Consider the following 17,211-nt stretch of genomic DNA (forward strand, 5'->3'; position numbering starts at 1 on the left):
GCTCATTCCTGTTTCAGAGTGCTCAAAGCTGTCACCACGCTGGACCACTCTATCACCCCCCACTCCAGTCACGCCGCTCTGACACGAGCCCCAAACGCCAACCCGTGCCAGGCAGAAATGGCCTTGCTGCAACAAAAAGCCAAGCTGCCTTTCTCCTGCCTCCCACAGGGCCTGGCTGCTGGCACAACTCCCGCCCCCCAACGGGAGATTTGAAGATGCAAAAGCCGAAGGGCTCTCTGGTTTGGCCGTGTGAGGGGCGGCAGTGGGTTGCTCTGTGCATCTTGAGGGCTGTACGCAGGTGGGGATGAGTGGGCATGGTGCACATGGGGGGGATGAGTGCATGGGAGCCACCTTTGAGGAGGTGAGTGTATTGGGAGTATTCTGGGGTCCTGGGGGTTTAAAGGGGCCAACTTGTAATCAGACAGCAGCTGAACTTAAGAGCACCAAAGATTTTTGTATTAAAATTGTTTGCTGCCAAATCAAACATTTTGAAGCTTTAAAGTGCTTAGATTTGGGAGAATCTTAAATATTTATTGAATACGGGAGACAAGAGAATTTTAAGTAGTTATTTGGCTATATGGGATTTTAAGCCATTGCTCCCCTGACGGACAGCAGCAGATTTTCTGTGGCTTTGTTACAAGGTATTTAGTTCTTTTCTCTTGTCTTGGAAACCTGGGAGCAGAGTGAGGAGCTAATCAGTGCTTCATGGAGGGGTTCCGGTTACAGGATGGTGACAGAGACTCTCAGAAATAAGAGTAGCCTGCTGTGCCCATCCGCTGGGTGTACTAATAACCTTAGTAACTAATGAGACGGCAGGGCTGAATCAGTTAGAAAAACCAGTCATCCCCTTCCCCTAGCAGGTCTCCCTACCCTTCTGCAGAGCACTTGGCCCAAGAGTGCTCTGGATCTATATTGGACGCAACGCCTCGCTGCCCTGAGTGGGCACTGCTTCTGGAACAAAAAACTCCAGCTGAATCTGTTTAGGGGTCCGAATGTTTGGAGAGGTTTTTTCTGCCCACTTCTGGGTTATGGCTGGGATTGAATCCAAGTGCACCAAAACTACCCAAAGGAGCCAGTTCTCATGAGATTTCCAGCCCAGTTCTGCTGACTTCAGGCTTGCGGAGTGTGATGGAGTAGGGACTGTCTGTGTGGGGGATGGGAGAGCTGAGGATGTCTTTAGGTGAGGGACAGGATCTTTAAGCCTGTAACCTGAGCCAGGTAAGGGGGAGGGGGTTAGCACCTTGGCCTGGGAAGCTGGACAAAGGAATCGGCGGGCTGGAGGAGGGGCAGTTCAGTTTCGGTTTTGGGCTGGATGAGGGGAATTCAGGGGCTCCTATGCTGGACCCAGGCACCCTGAACCTCCAGAAGGACTCGATTGAGGGGTCCTGACTGTGCCTGCAAGCCCTGCTGTAACATGCATTCCTGTTGTCCAATAAACCTTCTGTTTTACTGGCTGGCTGAGAGTCGCTGTGGGTCCCAGGAAGAGGGGTGCAGGGCCGGACTCCCCCACACTCCGTGACACAGAGGCTTTTGGGTGCTTATGCAGAGCAAATCTGAACTGCTGATCTTTTAAGGTCCTCGCTGACCCCCATCACTGCCATTCACCGGATGCACAAACAGGCTCCAGGGCTTATTTTACCATAGCCCCTTCTGCTCTCTATCCCGTTAAGGGCTTGGGGATTTAATTTCACATGGATTAATTTGGAGAGACCTTGGAGACTGGAGCGGAAAGCTCCCGAATGCAGCTGGGTTTGTGCTTACCTTGTAAACCTCAGGTGGTTCATTGCAGAGAACTCGCCATCAGCCCAGAAAAGTTTGACACCTTCCATCTCGCAGAATTTGCTGCATCCTTCACCAAACTGGGCTTCCTGTGCAGAGTGCCCCAGCTGCTCCCCAGTGCGGTCAGCGGCCATGGAACAGGAAGGGCGACCCTGATTAACGCCTCAGCCCTCAATCTGCTTCCCATGAGGCACAGCTCGGCACGGGGCCCCTTCCTCCCCTGGGACGACTCTCCCTGCCGGCCCCACCTGGTGCAGTACAGGGATGACTCACCCAACCAAAATAACTGACAATTAAATGTTTGAGAGAGGAATTCCTTACAAGTGCTTTCTCCATAGCACAGTGCAGCAAGCCCAGCATGGAGCCTGCACACCCCCAGTAGGCAGAGGCCAGGACCAGCGCCAGACTGGGAGCTGCGTTTCCAGCCAGTAATAACAAAGCTGGAAATGCCCAGAACAGCTTCAGTGCCCAGCTGCCCCAAGGCATGTTGTGAGGATCCAGAGAAATGAATATTCACCTCACAGGGGTCAGAGGGCAACGTCCCTGGGCCTGGTCCCAGTCCTGGGGCACCATTTGTCTGGGAGGGGCGGGGAAGGGGGCACAGAGCAGGTACCTGAACTGAGCTTTGGAGAGATTCCTGGTTAGCTGCTGTCACAGCTGAGTTTTCTGCTGGGTGACTGTCCATGTACAAAACCAGCGAGCTCGGACTGCTGTGCCAGCCAGGCATTGGGCCCTGCCCTCTCCTTTCCTAAGCTGGGGCAGGGGCAGGGGCAGGGGCAGAGGCAGGCTTCCCACCTCCGATTTGCGGACCAGCCCTATGTGCACTTTGCAAAAGCTTTCGTGCTTCAGCCGCACTTTGAGTCAAAGAGACAGTCCAAGTTTGGCTTGGCTGGGATACAAAGGCAGTTTCCTGTCTGATTAGCTCATTTGTTGCTCACCTTCCTTTTTGCCCCTCCATATCTGTGGCCATGGAAGTCTCTGTCTGGAGAGAGTTTTACGTGCAGCACATGGAAATACAGGAGAGGGGCACAATCCCTCGGGATCAGGAGTGCGCATTATTATCTTCGTTACTCTAAATAGTTGGGGATTTGGAACCCACAGCCTAGACGTCCGCCAGGGGCTGTGTTCTCCCACCACCAGGCCAGTCAGCTGGAGAGACTGAGGAAAATGTCGCGAGTTGGATACACCAAATGGGGTCTGGAGTCCGATGGGGCAGTCAGCTCTGCCTGGCAGCGCTGCTTTGCTATGGTCTGTTTATTGCTTGACCCCAGGAGCATTTACAGTATAAAATCAAACAGAACATTTACAAGGTGAACTCGGCGCTAAGAGCTCTAGCGCCATCCATCCAGCCGGGACTAGCCTGAGAGAAGAGACTGAGCCAGGAATGTCAGCAAGCCCAGGTCTGGGAAAGTGAGCTCTAGCACTGACCCTGCCCAGCCACAGCTTGTGGGCTAAGGCCTGTTTGAGACAGCTTGAGCTGCTGCAGTAGCAGAGCCGTACGGCTAATTAGACAGGACCCCAAGCCCTCCAGGGCTGTGTAGGGTGAGACCAACCCCTTGAAGTGCATGTGGAGGCTAAGTGGCAGGCAGTGAAGACAACAGGCCACAGGTGAAAGCTCGCCGTGCGAGAAGCCGCACCAAGCATGCAGGCTGCTGCATTCCCACTACAGCTGCAGTATCTGCAGCACCCCCCAGAGTGCTCTGCAGGGATTCAGCTGGGCTGTGCACGTGCAGGTAATGTTATGCTCTAGGGAGCTTCACTTTCAGCAGAATTAGCAAATGGGTCCCAAGGCCAAATGACACCGTTTGCAACCAGGGCTGTTACTTGTAATGAAGGAGAGTTGGGCGAGAAAGTGCGGGTGCCAGGGGCAGTAGGGACTTGCATGGGCCTGTGGGATGAGGAAACCCTTTATGAGAACTGGAAGGTTGTAGAGGAGGGTCCCTGTCCCGGCAGGGATTAGCACTGCTGGCCCTTTTCCTCAGGATGCAAGTGGGGGTTATGCCCTGCCAGCTGCTCTAAGAGTAACCACATCCTTAGTGTGGCTGTGATTCTGGGGTTGAGAGGCCAGTGAAGCTGACTGCAGTGCATGAAAGGTGGAAACTGGCACACACCCAGCTGTGTGTGCGCGGAATGTGCCCACTAGCCCGGCTTGGGCATTCAGCGCAGATTTAATGAATCTCTTTCCAGTTCTTTTTTCCCCGTGGTGCAAAGCTCTCATCCTTTCGGGCTCACTGGAGCCGTGTTTTTATCTCTTTTCTCACCTAACACATTGTCTGGCCTGTCTATTGAGAGTGGAAGGTCTTCAGGGCAGGGGCTCTCTCTTGTTCTCTGTGTACAGCATCGAGCAGAATGCGGCCTGATCTTAGCTGGGGCTCCTAGGTTAATGCTGCCATAAGACTATATAATAATAACAATAGTATTGCAGAATGCCTCTGTCTGTGACATCACAAATGCCATGGGTGATGTGGGCTGTATTGAGACATCTGCTATTGTGCTGTCGCATTCTGGCTGCCTCATTGGTGAGGTTAGCAGTTGCAGAAGCATTTCACAGAGGGAGGTGCACTGGGGAAAACTTTGGAAGAGCTTAGTTAAAGCTTATTTCTGTGCTGAATGCTGCCCTGTGCAGCCAGTTCTGGGGAATTTCAGCCCAGAGATCTGGGCTTTGCTCAATTTTCCTATTTGCTTCTCAGGTCACCTTTAAATTCAGATTTCATAAAACAAACAATAAAAAGAGCTGCAAAACCACCTTGGAAATCAGCTGCTCAGGTGAGCAGGGCTCTTAATTTATACTGCCTGTCACACTGCCCACCATACTAGAGCTTGGTCTGCAGTTCAAAGGGTCTTGGCAAGGTTTGGATGGAGAGTGAATGAATCAGTGTGAAATGCTGCCTGGATGAGTGAGCTAAAACATTCACTTTGCTTCTTTCCTTTCCCTCTTTTGAGCTGTGAGTGGGGCACCTCTTGGTGATGGATATAGAAGCAGGATTAGAAACTCCAACCATATCATGTTATCACCATGTAGGTGGGGTTCTGTAAATACACAGCCAGCCCCTGGATTACTGATTACTTTGGAATCAGTGATGGGGCAATCTCAGAAGGTCTGGGGTTGAGTCCCCCCCCCGAAATGTCCATATTTCCCCATTTAGATCCACAGTGATGAGCTGTCACTAATTTGGCTCCTGGATATGACTAGAACCAGAGAACAGAACTGCAAGATGTACTCTCTCGGAGACACAAAGAAAATTACTGAACGACGTGTAAAGCCCAGCAAGGCCCAGCTTTGGTTTGGGTGGGTTCTGGTTCTATCCGCTCACTTTGTCTGACTGTTAGGGATGGACTGAGAGCGTGGTGCTGTTGGATCTACAGCCTCCCTGCTGCTCCACCACGGCACTGTCTGGATTTGTGTTGAACTTGGAGCTCCATGGCCATGGGAACCCAGTCTGATCTCCAGAAGGTACCTTGGATTAGAGATTAGAGGGCCTCTTTGAGCCACAGGATGTTGCCATTCAAGCTGATGCTGGAGATGGTGTGCAGATTACGCCTTCCAAATTCCTGCATTGATTATCAGCCAGGGAGACTCATGGCACCAGTTCAAGTGGTTATGAGGGAAGGAGCTTGTTTTCAAATCCTTGCATGGCAAGTGTGTAAAAATCCCCCTGAACTGCACAACATGCAGCCAGGGTGAGAAATGGGGCTTGCATGGTATTGTGCGAATGGTGCTCTGGTCAATTAAACAATGCCCATGCAGAAAACTAGACCTCGGAGCTTGGATGCTGCAGCTGCTCTGTGCATGCGTCGCCCACCGCAGTCAATAGGATGGAGCAGCTACAAGATCAGGCCAGTGAAAGCATATGGTGATATCAAGTTCAGGGAGAAACAATGTGAGATAGGACAAGACCCGACCTGAACTTGTGCCCAGCATTTGAATTCAGCATGAACCAGACCTACTCTGTGGTGTGAGAAACTTTGGCCAACTTCCCTGTTTAGTTTTCCCACAGCCCTGCACTTCCTGCTCTCCACAGCACTGGAAGTATCAAGATAGAATCAGAGAGGCTGCTGGTGGGATTCCTGCCCCTGGCAGAACAGGGACGTGCTAGAGATCTCAGCACAAAGCCCACAGCCCCATACCAAAGATGTCTGGACGAGATTCCCGCGAGCGTCGTAAGGGCTGGGTGAGCTTTGCTCCGCATGGCAGTAGCTAAGGTGCTGTGGAGGAGACAGTCCCTGGGGATTCAATTAGGACTCAGTTACCTGGCTGGATCATAAACCCTTCTGTTGGCTATGTTAAAGAATAAATCAGGACCAAACAAAGAACGTATCTGAGAGAGAGGGGGAAGCTGCTCTTCAGGAAACAGGAGTTAATTTTCGAGATGATACGCCCCACTCTAAAGGGAGGGCCACTGACTGATTAAGCTCACTGAAGGGGGAAAGGGTGGAACACAAGTCTGGCCCTTCCTCCCCCTCCCTAGGTCACTGGCTGTAAATGGGCGCAGCCTTTCTGGGCATAAGGAAAAATATCAGTAGCCTGCCAAGCAAAACAATAGGTCTTTGCACTGCTGAGCGACGTCCAGACAGTCTGGGCCTGTGTCCAGCTCAGGGCTGGCTCGCGAAGCACTGGAGTAACCCCCTCCCCCCGCTCACACGTTAGCAGGAGGGAAAGCAGAAGCAACAAAGAGCAATGGAACGGAGGAATGTCTGTGACATTCTTCTAAAAAGGAAAAATGTGGAGTTTCCAGTCAGATCGAAAGACTTATTGGGTTCGCTGGGAGGCTAAGTCTAACTCCTTAGAACAAACGGCTAGATAAGGAAAACAATTTAGTTCCAAGTAATATTCACTTTGGGATGGTGCAGGCTCCTTTGGAAACTCTTTTGACCATACTGTTCTCCTTGATTTTCCTTCTAATTTTTCAGCGAGCGTAGTCCTGTCCATCTCCCGGCAGGCACACGGGCCTGGAGGGAGAGGGGCACTCGTTCTGCTCCTGAAACAGAGGAATACAAGGGACAAGAGGGCATCAGGGCACACTCCTGCTTTACCCTGCCCTCCCCAGTGAGTGCTCCTGGAGACCGCCCATGCTAGAAGTGGCTGATCGGGCTGTGCCATGCATGAGAGAAGGTCATGTTGGTGTCACTTACCACCCAGTATCTGACACTGTCCCCCTGGCTGGTCTCACAGGAAAACCCAGGTTTGGAAGTTACGTTTACATGTCCAGACACAAGGCACAGCTAAAAAGTGTATCATGAGACAGGCAACCAGTTCAGCGATTAGCTAATGGTGTAACCCTGGGATGAGAAATCAAATCCAAGTGCTTTTGCTTTCTGTATGGATTGTAAACAGAAGAAAGAAGTAGCAGGGAGATAGGCCAAAAGATTCTGACAACAACATGACCTTGGGCTGGTATCCTGGCTCCCAGCACCATCAAACAGTGGAGAACTTTGGAGAGACGAAATAAGTAATATTGGAGTTAATGCACTAGATCGCTGAGGGGGCAGAGGGAGACGATGCTGAGTCACCCGGAACGCCTGGGTTCCTCCTACACAGAGTCAGCTATGTGTGATCAGAAACAAGCATGAGAAATTGGACACGAGTTAATTGTAGAGATTCTGAAGGAGCAGATGGTGGTTTCTGCTGAACTAAAATTCCAGGGGGTGATGCAGAATATTTCAAAATGTTCTCTCTAAAGTGTGAGACCCAGGAACAGAATCTCAGTGCTCCGGGGGCCACAGCCTCTCTGGGGAAGTGAGTTTCTGCACTCTGGTTTTGGCAGTCCTGTGGAGGCCATGTAGGTGAGTGGTTATAGCAAAGTCCTTTCAGCAAGGGAGCTCTCAGGGAGCTAATCCTGAAGGGCAGCCAACTGGCTCATGCTTCCCGGCCCCACTGCATAAACGGGGAAAATTCCTTCTATCCTGAGCTTTCTTAAGCATAGATGAAAGGCAGCAGCACCAGTGACAGTACTGAAATCCATTAAAAATAGATCAGATGTTTCCAAGGATAACAAGAACAGCCAGTTATAATAGTAAGCATCCAAAGCTAGGAGACTTGGAAGGGCTAGAAACCCTCCTGCTTCAGGGCATAACTACTAGGTGCAAGAAAAAAACTTCCCTGTGGGCAGGTTATCCCATTACCCTGCTGTAGAGTTCTTGCACTTTCCTCTGAACTTGGTATCTGGTGCTGGCCTGTTGGCCCAGGGAGACTGCCTAGATGCAGCCTAGGACTTTCTAAACAAGTTCCACTGTCTATTGGCTCTGCCCACATTTTTCAATCTCACTTTCATGGGATGAAGCGGATTTCGAGGACACCAGGAAGGAATAGGAGAGGGAGAGGGAGAACCCTGCCTGGGAATGGTTAGATCTAAGGCAAAGTGGTGACGTTACCAGTAGCCCTGGTTTTCGACCAATGCACTGCTCTGTCTCCGGACTCCTGCAAAACAGCCTTGCTCTAGCTCCTCCCGAGGAACAACAGGCTGACAATCCTGATAGCCAGCACTCCCAGCCTGCTCTCCGGGCACTCCTAGCCTCCAGCAGCACTTCTGACTCCCACCTTTCCCATACTGCAATAGGCCAGCGTTCCCCGGGCTGCTTTGGGAGGGGGTTTGCATTGCACCTGTTTGTTCCTGCTCCGCCACGAGTGTTCATTGCATTTCTGCACCCGCCTCTCTCAGTTCTGGATGCTGCCAGTGACACCCTCGACCCAAGCGGGCAGATTGCTCAGTTTCACTCACCCTGACCTGGCGGGAACGACGGGCATCTGGGAAGAACATTGGTCTCCCATGATTGAGCGATAAGTGGTGTTTTATAGAATGCTCTCTGGAAAGAGGAGGCCCCAGCGCTGCAGAAGCCCCTGTAGCTCTGCCCATTATGTTCAAACCCTGACTGCTGGTAGCCCGTGGGTGGTGATTTTATGGGATTGTTTTATGTCTCTGGGTAACACACGGCTGCTCTGGGAAACAGCTCCCTCTCTGGGCTTGGGACACCTCTGGTGTTGTCTGTTCTGCCCGTATGCAGCACCAAGACACCTTACAGACCGGACCTCCGAGTTCCTGATGGGGACCTGCGTCTTCGGTGCACTCCAGGGCCCCCCCTAGGAGCACAGGATGTCCTCAGGCAGAGAAAGGAGAAGAGCAGGATGCTCCATGCGAGATGAGCTTCAGGTGGGCTCCATTACATCCCAGGCTCCTCAGTCCTTCTCCACGAGGTGAGACACAGTCACCACCCACCAATGCCTTTCCTGCCATGAACGACTTCTGGCGTCTTAACTCTCCTTTCCCATTACTGGAGAGCTTGTCAGCTTACGCCTCACACACGTCACACAAAGCCCTGGAGACAAAGGCTCAGTGAGACTTCAGGAGGCAGGCAAGGACGCCAGTCGGCTCTCTGTTAACCCTGGGCACTCTGCAGCCAGTTCTTCATCTGTCGGAGGGAAGCCATCCTCAGCGCAGCCCTGGGGGGTGCATGCCGCCAACGGAGGGCTGTGCCGAGCTCCATCCTGGAATAGACATTCACTTAACCACGGCAGATTGAGATTAAAAAGGAGACCACACACTCCGCTTAATGCTGACGGGGACCAGGAATGTCCCTTCATCTAGCGCCTGCTCTGACAAAACAGCTCACAAAGCCGCAGCCAAAGTGTTCGAGAGCTGGAGATACGGAGCTCTTGGCCCAGGGGATTCAGTCGTGTCGCCAGTGCCTAGAGCATGGGTTGAGCCAGTGCTTGACACCCACCAAGGCATCCTGCACAACTTGCCCCTTGCCCAAACATTTCCATCACAATCAGCAAGGAAACAAAATCCTCCCAGCAGAACCTTCTCAGCAGGAGAAGGTGAGAGCAGAAGCATCAGTGTGTTGGTGTGTCCCCAGGCAGATCAGCAGCAGGCTGACGGGTGCTGCTGCTTTGCCACGCACGACCCCGGAAACTAGACTTGGCCCAGGTTTTAAAAGTGACCCTTCAGGGTAAGGTTTTCCTATTCCACAATCTCTGTTTGCACAGAGCAGTTCCTGCTGCGCTCAGCCAGGGACAGGCCGGGCCCCATGGGTGTGATGGGGGGAAGCTGCCATTAGCCAGGCCCCCCTGCTCTGCCAGAGCAGTAGCAGGGATTGGGGTTTGTGGAGAACTAGCTTCTAGGTCAGGCTTACGACAGCGTCTGATGGCCCCTGCTTGGGGGTGAGCCTCTCTGGGCTCTCTCAGTCTGTCAGTAGCTCTGGGAACGGCCTGTGTCTTCCGTCAGCTCCCCTCAGTTAGTGCAGCGAGCCAACGGGGACCCGGGGCCTAATGCAGAACCAGAAATGCCGGGATGGAGATTACTGGGTGTGGCCACAGCTGCTGGAATCACTGCAGCTGAGCTGAGCACAAGGCCCATTGCTCTCAAGGGCTGGGCTGTCCTGCTTGCTGTGGCCACCCTTCTACCCCCTCTCTTTGCCGCTCTTCTCAGGGGCTCTGCAGAGGGCTGGCAGGGCAGCCCCTGAGACCGTGGCACTGGGACCAGCCAGCGTGCTGAGCACCCAGAGTCCCAAGCGGCAAAAGAACCGGGCGTTCAAAGCAGCTCTGCAGAACAGGCTTTGTCCTGGGTGTCCTTCGCATTCCCCGAGTCTCGGGGATCAGGGGGTTCCTGAATGCGCAGGAGCAGGTACTGCATAGGGGCCCAACGTGAGACACTCTGTGTTGTCAGGGAGGGCAGCATTTGTGGGGTTTTTCTTCTTTCTGAATACATGTAAATGACTAGCTGGAGCCAGGCAGGGCCTCATTTTTGGCTAAGTCTATCCTTGTGTTTGGCCTGCAGACCTCTCTGGAGAGCAGCTCGAGAGGAAAGGCATGGACATTCTGCAGGACTGGCATGCAGCGCACTTGGGAGAGCCGCTCGAGAGGAAAGGCATGGACATTCTGCAGGACTGGCATGCAGCGCACTTGGGAGAACCGCTCGAGAGGAAAGGCATGGACATTCTGCAGGTCTGGCATGCAGCGCACTTGGGAGAGCAGCTCGAGAGGAAAGGCATGGACATTCTGCAGGACTGGCATGCAGCGCACTTGGGAGAGCCGCTCGAGAGGAAAGGCATGGACATTCTGCAGGTCTGGCATGCAGCGCACTTGGGAGAGCAGCTCGAGAGGAAAGGCATGGACATTCTGCAGGACTGGCATGCAGCGCACTTGGGAGAGCCGCTCGAGAGGAAAGGCATGGACATTCTGCAGGACTGGCATGCAGCGCACTTGGGAGAGCAGCTCGAGAGGAAAGGCATGGACATCCTGCAGGACTGGCATGCAGCGCACTTGGGAGAGCAGCTCGAGAGGAAAGGCATGGACGTTGTGCAGGTCTGGCATGCAGCGCACTTGGGAGAGCAGCTCGAGAGGAAAGGCATAGACATTCTGCAGGACTGGCATGCAGCGCACTTGGGAGAGCCGCTCGAGAGGAAAGGCATGGACGTTCTGCAGGTCTGGCATGCAGCGCACTTGGGAGAGCAGCTCGAGAGGAAAGGCATGGACGTTCTGCAGGTCTGGCATGCAGCGCACTTGGGAGAGCTGCTCGAGAGGAAAGGCATGGACATTCTGCAGGTCTGGCATGCAGCGCACTTGGGAGAGCAGCTTGAGAGGAAAGGCATGGACATTCTGCAGGTCTGGCATGCAGCGCAGTTGGGAGAGCAGCTCGAGAGGAAAGGCATGGACATTCTGCAGGACTGGCATGCAGCGCACTTGGGAGAGCCGCTCGAGAGGAAAGGCATGGACATTCTGCAGGTCTGGCATGCGGCGCACTTGGGAGAGCAGCTCGAGAGGAAAGGCATGGACATCCTGCAGGTCTGGCATGCAGCGCACTTGTTTCATCTGCGTTTCATGAGCTTCCTTCTCCCGTGGTCGCAGTGCTGAGCTCCTCAGGAATCGGAACTGAACGACAGCATTCTAATTACAAAGGCATTTGTTAAACTGTGGTGCTGCTCAGCGTATGTAAAGTCATTGCAAACACCCTCATGCACAGGGTTCTTGGGGGGCTGGAGAGGAGTGCTGGGGCTTTTGCCTCTGCAGCCCTGGGCTCAGATTCATTCTGGGCACAATGGAAAAGCAGCCTGGGCTTCTCCCATGCCAGCGCCCAGGGGCATTTATCAGCTGGTGCTGTGACATTTACAGTTCATCAGGACTGTCAGTCACTGTCTGCGTGAGAGGCCAAAGACCAGAATAGCAAGAGACAGGTTGCTGTGGATCAGAAAGAAGGAGTGTGGTCGAGCTGTGGGAGACCCAGGGCTGCAGGAGCAGGGGGTAGGGTGGGGGGCACTGCAGGTTAGAACTGAGATGCAGCAGCCGAGCTCCAGGGGAGCCAGGGCTGCAATACCAATGGGGCGGGGGGAACTGCAGGTCCCAGTACACAATGCTCCTTCTGCTTTCGGAAGCAGAGGAGTAGGAATATTTCAGCAGCCCACATCTCCTGGGGCTGAGCAGACACCTGTTACTGCTGCGGTGTGGACCCCAGACCGCTGAGAATTTGCACCTTGTTTGAGATGGACGTTTTAACTTTTCCAGAAACTCCACTGAAGGCAGGGACCAAGTCACATTTTCAGCAGCAAGCCTCACCTTCCTGCAGTCACTGTCTGGCGCAGCCAGCCTTCCAACAGACCTTTGATCAGGGGAGTCGCCTAAATGCAATGGAAGAATTGTCACCAAACAGCCTGAGCAGTGCCAGCCAAGCCCCACTCACACAGCTCCTTAGAATATAGCCGAGCTATTGTAATCCTGGCAGATTTTCACTGCACGACAGGCGAGAAGGAGAGAGAGAGAGATGATGTCATCGCCTCCATTGTAAACCCCACCCTGACAGGCCAGTCCCATCAGGACTGTCAGCATTATTTTATTGCAGTAGCACCCTGAGGAACCATGTCGCTCCGGCTCCAGTGCGCTCGGTGCTGTACGAACACACCAAAGAGCAGACAGAGGGAAGGGGAAGGGACACAGAGCAAGGGGGATGGCTGGCCCATGGCATGGCTAGCGCCATAGTTTCATGTACTAAGTCAGAAACTCCCCCACTCCAGTGCCCCTGTGCACTGCGCTGGCATTACAAAGGGATGGGAAACTGGCCGATAAGAATCCCCTGGCCTGGGGGAGCCCGTGGCTGGGAGGGCTGGTACCTACCCCACTCCCCCGCTCCCTGCGCCCTCTCCCCAGGGGCAGTTACTGGCTCCTTGGAGGCTGTTACCAGCTGGCACAGTTTGGAGTAGCTCTAAGCTATGGGGGCAGGGTCAGCGCTGGGACAGCCTGCGAAGCAGGGAGCTGCCAGAAGCTCTCTGTATGGTTCCCCTCCTCCAGCACCCAGCAGAGACCAGGGGAGGGGGCATCTTATCCCTGTATGCCACGTTTCTAACTAACCATGCTCCCACTCTATGGGGAGTGTATTATTCCCCACAAAGGAGAGTAAAACCTGCAGAGCCAGAAGTCCCCCCTACCGCCAGCATCCCAGACCCAGCACAGAGGGCTGAAGAACGAGGATCCAGGAGTGAGCTTTCTTTGCAACTCTGAGGCTTGTGTGATATTGCCAGTTGTATTTCAGCATTAGCCCTCCTCTCTGCACTCACGGGGGGAGGTGCACGTTCGATCTGCTAAGCAGAAACCTGCATCATGCTAGCAAAGTCCTCTTTTGCGAGGGGAAGGTGGGACAGAGCAAAAGAACGTTTTCGGCTCACCACTGGAAGAGCGAAGCTGCGAATCTGCCCCTTACTTGGAGGCTTAGGGTAATGTTTTCTGAAACTCCTAGTCAACTTAGGTTCCTACATGCCTAACGCTCTTCTGAAAATGGGCTTCAGATGCTTTGGAGAATGTCATTCACAATCACGCTTTATACTGAACTCATGGGCTATGGACATTTCACAAAACTTTCCTGTGAGTTGGAACTCAGTTCTCATTCTGCTAGCAGGCTGAGCTGTCAGTGGGAGATGCGATTCCATTTCAGGGAGAGGAGAACTCTGCAAAGAGACCATGTCTTCCTTTGTTATCTCTTTAGTCCTCTGATTCCTTCTTGCCAGGGCTCGTATTTGCGAATCATTTCCTCTCTGACAAATAGATGAATGTCACAAACACCCAGAGAACAAGACACAGATGTAGATAAGAAGCACAGCGCTATGCAGAGACGTTGATCCCCTCCATACCTGCCTCTCCATGCATTAGATCTGATGCTTTTCACAAGGCAAATACCCCAGCCAATGATTGCTCCATCCACATCATGTCTTCCCACATCAGCACTTGTTTGAGGAGAAGCTTAGTGTGGGGAATGGCACGTGTAGCACAAGATTAACAGTAAAGCCAGGGGCTATGCAGATGTGAAAGTCCATGTAGGCTTCACTGGAGACACTCCATGTCTTCGCCAAATTCTAATTGGGTTGTGACTGTGTATTACGCCTACCTAAAATCCTTCCTGCAATCACAGTCGCCTTCAGCAATCTTCCCCTCCTGTTCCACACTGCTGTATAGTGTTGTGCCACGTTAACGCAGTGCTTAAGAACATAAGAACGCCCATATTGGGTCAGACCAATGGTCTATATAGCCCAGTATCCTGTCTTCTGACTGTGGCCAGAGGCAATGAACAGAACAGGGCAATTTATCAAGTGATCCATCCCATCATCTAGTCCTGGCTTCTGGCTTCCCCATGAGTGGCTGCATTTCAGTAGGGTGTGAATGTATTCCTGAATATTTAGGGCCAAATCTTGACTATTTGCCATCTCATAGCAAACCAGGGCAGATCCAGGTCTCAACATCTCTCAGGGCTGTATAACTTTATAAAGTGCTTTGGGTCCTTGGGAGTGAAAGGAGCAATAAAGATGCCGTTAATGATTCCATGGGAGAGTTCTCTCTACGGGTGTCCCCTTGGGACTAAGAAGAGAGTGAAACTGGATCTCTCTGCTCATGCCCGACGCTCACCCTGTTGCCCCTAGCCGGGAGTGTGAGTTTGGGCAGTGTCAGGACTCCCATCAGGAGCTGGGAGGGTAGGTTAGGTGCAGGAGGCGAAGCTGGGGGTGTGACTGTAGAGATGCTGCCTCTCCAGAGGCAATAGCAGGGGAGGTGGCACAGCACCCCTGGCAGAGCAGACACGCTTGCTCCCTTGACACTTGACTATCTCGTTGGAGGCAGAAACTGAGCTCCCTGCTGGAAGTCCGCATAGCCTCAGTAAAAGCTACAGGGATCTCATCAACCAGGAATGTCTTGGCAAAGCAGAACCTGTCTGCCATATGGTTTCCATGTTCAGCGCAGAAGGTGAATTGCGGCAGTGGAAGAAAAAAGTCTAACTCTGAATCTCTGCTGTCGGTCTCCAGGTGAGCCCGAATGGGACTTCAGAGTGGCTCTGGGGCTGTGCTGGATGGTGCCAGGCAGCAGCGTGCAGTGGGGGCTGCACAGGGACTGCTTGGGGGCACTTTTCCTAAGGGTTTTTTTAATTGTCAGGGGATTGTGTATTTTGACAGGTCAGAAGATTTGCTTGAAAAGTTTGATAATCTAGAGAAAACTCATCCCTAAGTACATCATGGAAACAAAATCCTTATACCCCTTCCTGCTGCAGAATGCTGCTGTCCTGGCTGGCCGGCTAATAGTCTAGACTGGCATTTCCAACGTCTAATCCAGGGGGCCAGCCCATTCATAGTGGTGTCATTCAAAGTGGGAAAGGCTGGAATCTCCTGGTGGAAAACATTTTTGGGGGATGAGTTTATGTTTGACAAGTTTACAATTTTCCAGAACTATCTGAGATCGGAACAAACCTGAATCTGCTGATTAACCTAATTCCTATGGCATGTCTCCTCTGCCCCTAGCCCTGCCTTAGGATACAGAATACATATCTGGGGTGAACATATTGGAGGTGGCTCTGAACTCTCCTAAGCCTGATGGTAGTCCAGCAGAACCTACACCTGATGACTTCAAAGGTATTTCCATAGACCATGAATATCTAAGCACCATGTAGCAAGGCGACGACTCACCCCTGTATGATGCCTCCTGCTGGTCGTCCTGGGATTTAGCTTGCCGAGCCCAGAGCGCCCCCTGCAGGCTGATGTCTCACCTTCTGCTGGCCCCCGTGTTCCTTCCGGACCCCGGTGTCCCTCTACACTAGGGTTCTGCCTTCCATAGGAGCCCCACAGTCCAGGATCTCCCCACCCTGGGGAACCCCCAACCCTCTATCCCCACCTCACCTCAGTTTATGGCTACTGCTAGTCACCATCTAGCCCCCACTCCCTGGGGCAGACTGCAGTGTACAAGCCATTCATCATCGGCAAGGAGGGTTCGAACTTGCTGCCTTTGCCTACTCTTGGGCTGCTCCTTTGCAACCCTAGTACCTGCTTGGCCTTTGGCAAGGCCGCAGCCTGGGGTTTTTCCAGGTGGGAGCTCCCCAGCTCCCTTGCCCTATTCCCCAGCACTGCTCCACTCAGGAACCTTGCTGAGTTCCCCGGCAGCCAGGCCCTTCTCCCTCTATAGCTAGAGAGAGACTCTCTAACCTAGCATCTGCCTAGCAGTCCCTTCATAGGGCCAGCTGTGGCCTGACTGGGGCATGACTCCGGCTGAGGCTGCTTCCCCAATCAGCCCAGCAATTGGCTCCCTGGGGCAGCCTTTTCCCTGGCTGCTTGAAGCCCTTTCTGGGCTGGAGCAGGTAACCACCCCACTAGGAGCTAGATGAACAAATGTGATCAGTTTGTCACAATGACACGTCTATTTACCAGACACGTAATGGGGGAATAAAGTTTGTATTACATACTACAAGGCTGGAAACATGAGGCTGCTCAGGGGGTCTCAACTTCCACATTGGGTCTGTTCTGTAGCATCGATCACTCCAGGCAAATATTTTTGCTCCGGGTGGGGATAGAAGTGTGCTTCTGTTCTGGGTCTGCAGACATGGACCCTCAAATCAGAAAGAACATTGTCCAGTCTGAGGTTCTAGAAGGGACGTGCAACTGGAGCCAGATGTATAGAACCAGCGTCAAGACAAGCAATCTAAAATATGTGCTAAATAAAAGAACTACCGTGCAATGAGGGTGCATGGCAAATGTATAATATAAAACCAAATGCAAGTGCTCAGTCTCAGTAAATGCATCCAGCCCTGTGAATAAAAGTGCTCTATTCTGGAAAGACGTGGTTTACAATCTGAAGCTTCCAACAGGCAATAACAAAAGAACATACATGGACAGACAGCTGCAAAAGAAAAGTCTGTGCATGGCTGAAAATGACACACACTGCTCTAGAGCAAATATTTAGGTCATATCCACTGCCAAGATCATCACCAACATCCTGGCCACGTGTCTCCAATCCAGCCACGACCCTGATGGCCTCCGTTCTGAATGCTCCAGATGAACTCTCAGGGCTTTCCGCTTTCAAAGGAGACTAGTCCCCTGCAGAGGAGAGAAGCCACTGGAAAAGGATTCAAACGGTAACTGATGTTAAATGTAAGCACAGGAGGGACTGCTGGGTGCTGTACAGCCATCTACATGGCA

Source organism: Gopherus evgoodei, chromosome 13 (assembly GCF_007399415.2).
Source record: "Gopherus evgoodei ecotype Sinaloan lineage chromosome 13, rGopEvg1_v1.p, whole genome shotgun sequence".
NCBI lineage: Eukaryota > Metazoa > Chordata > Testudines > Testudinidae > Gopherus > Gopherus evgoodei.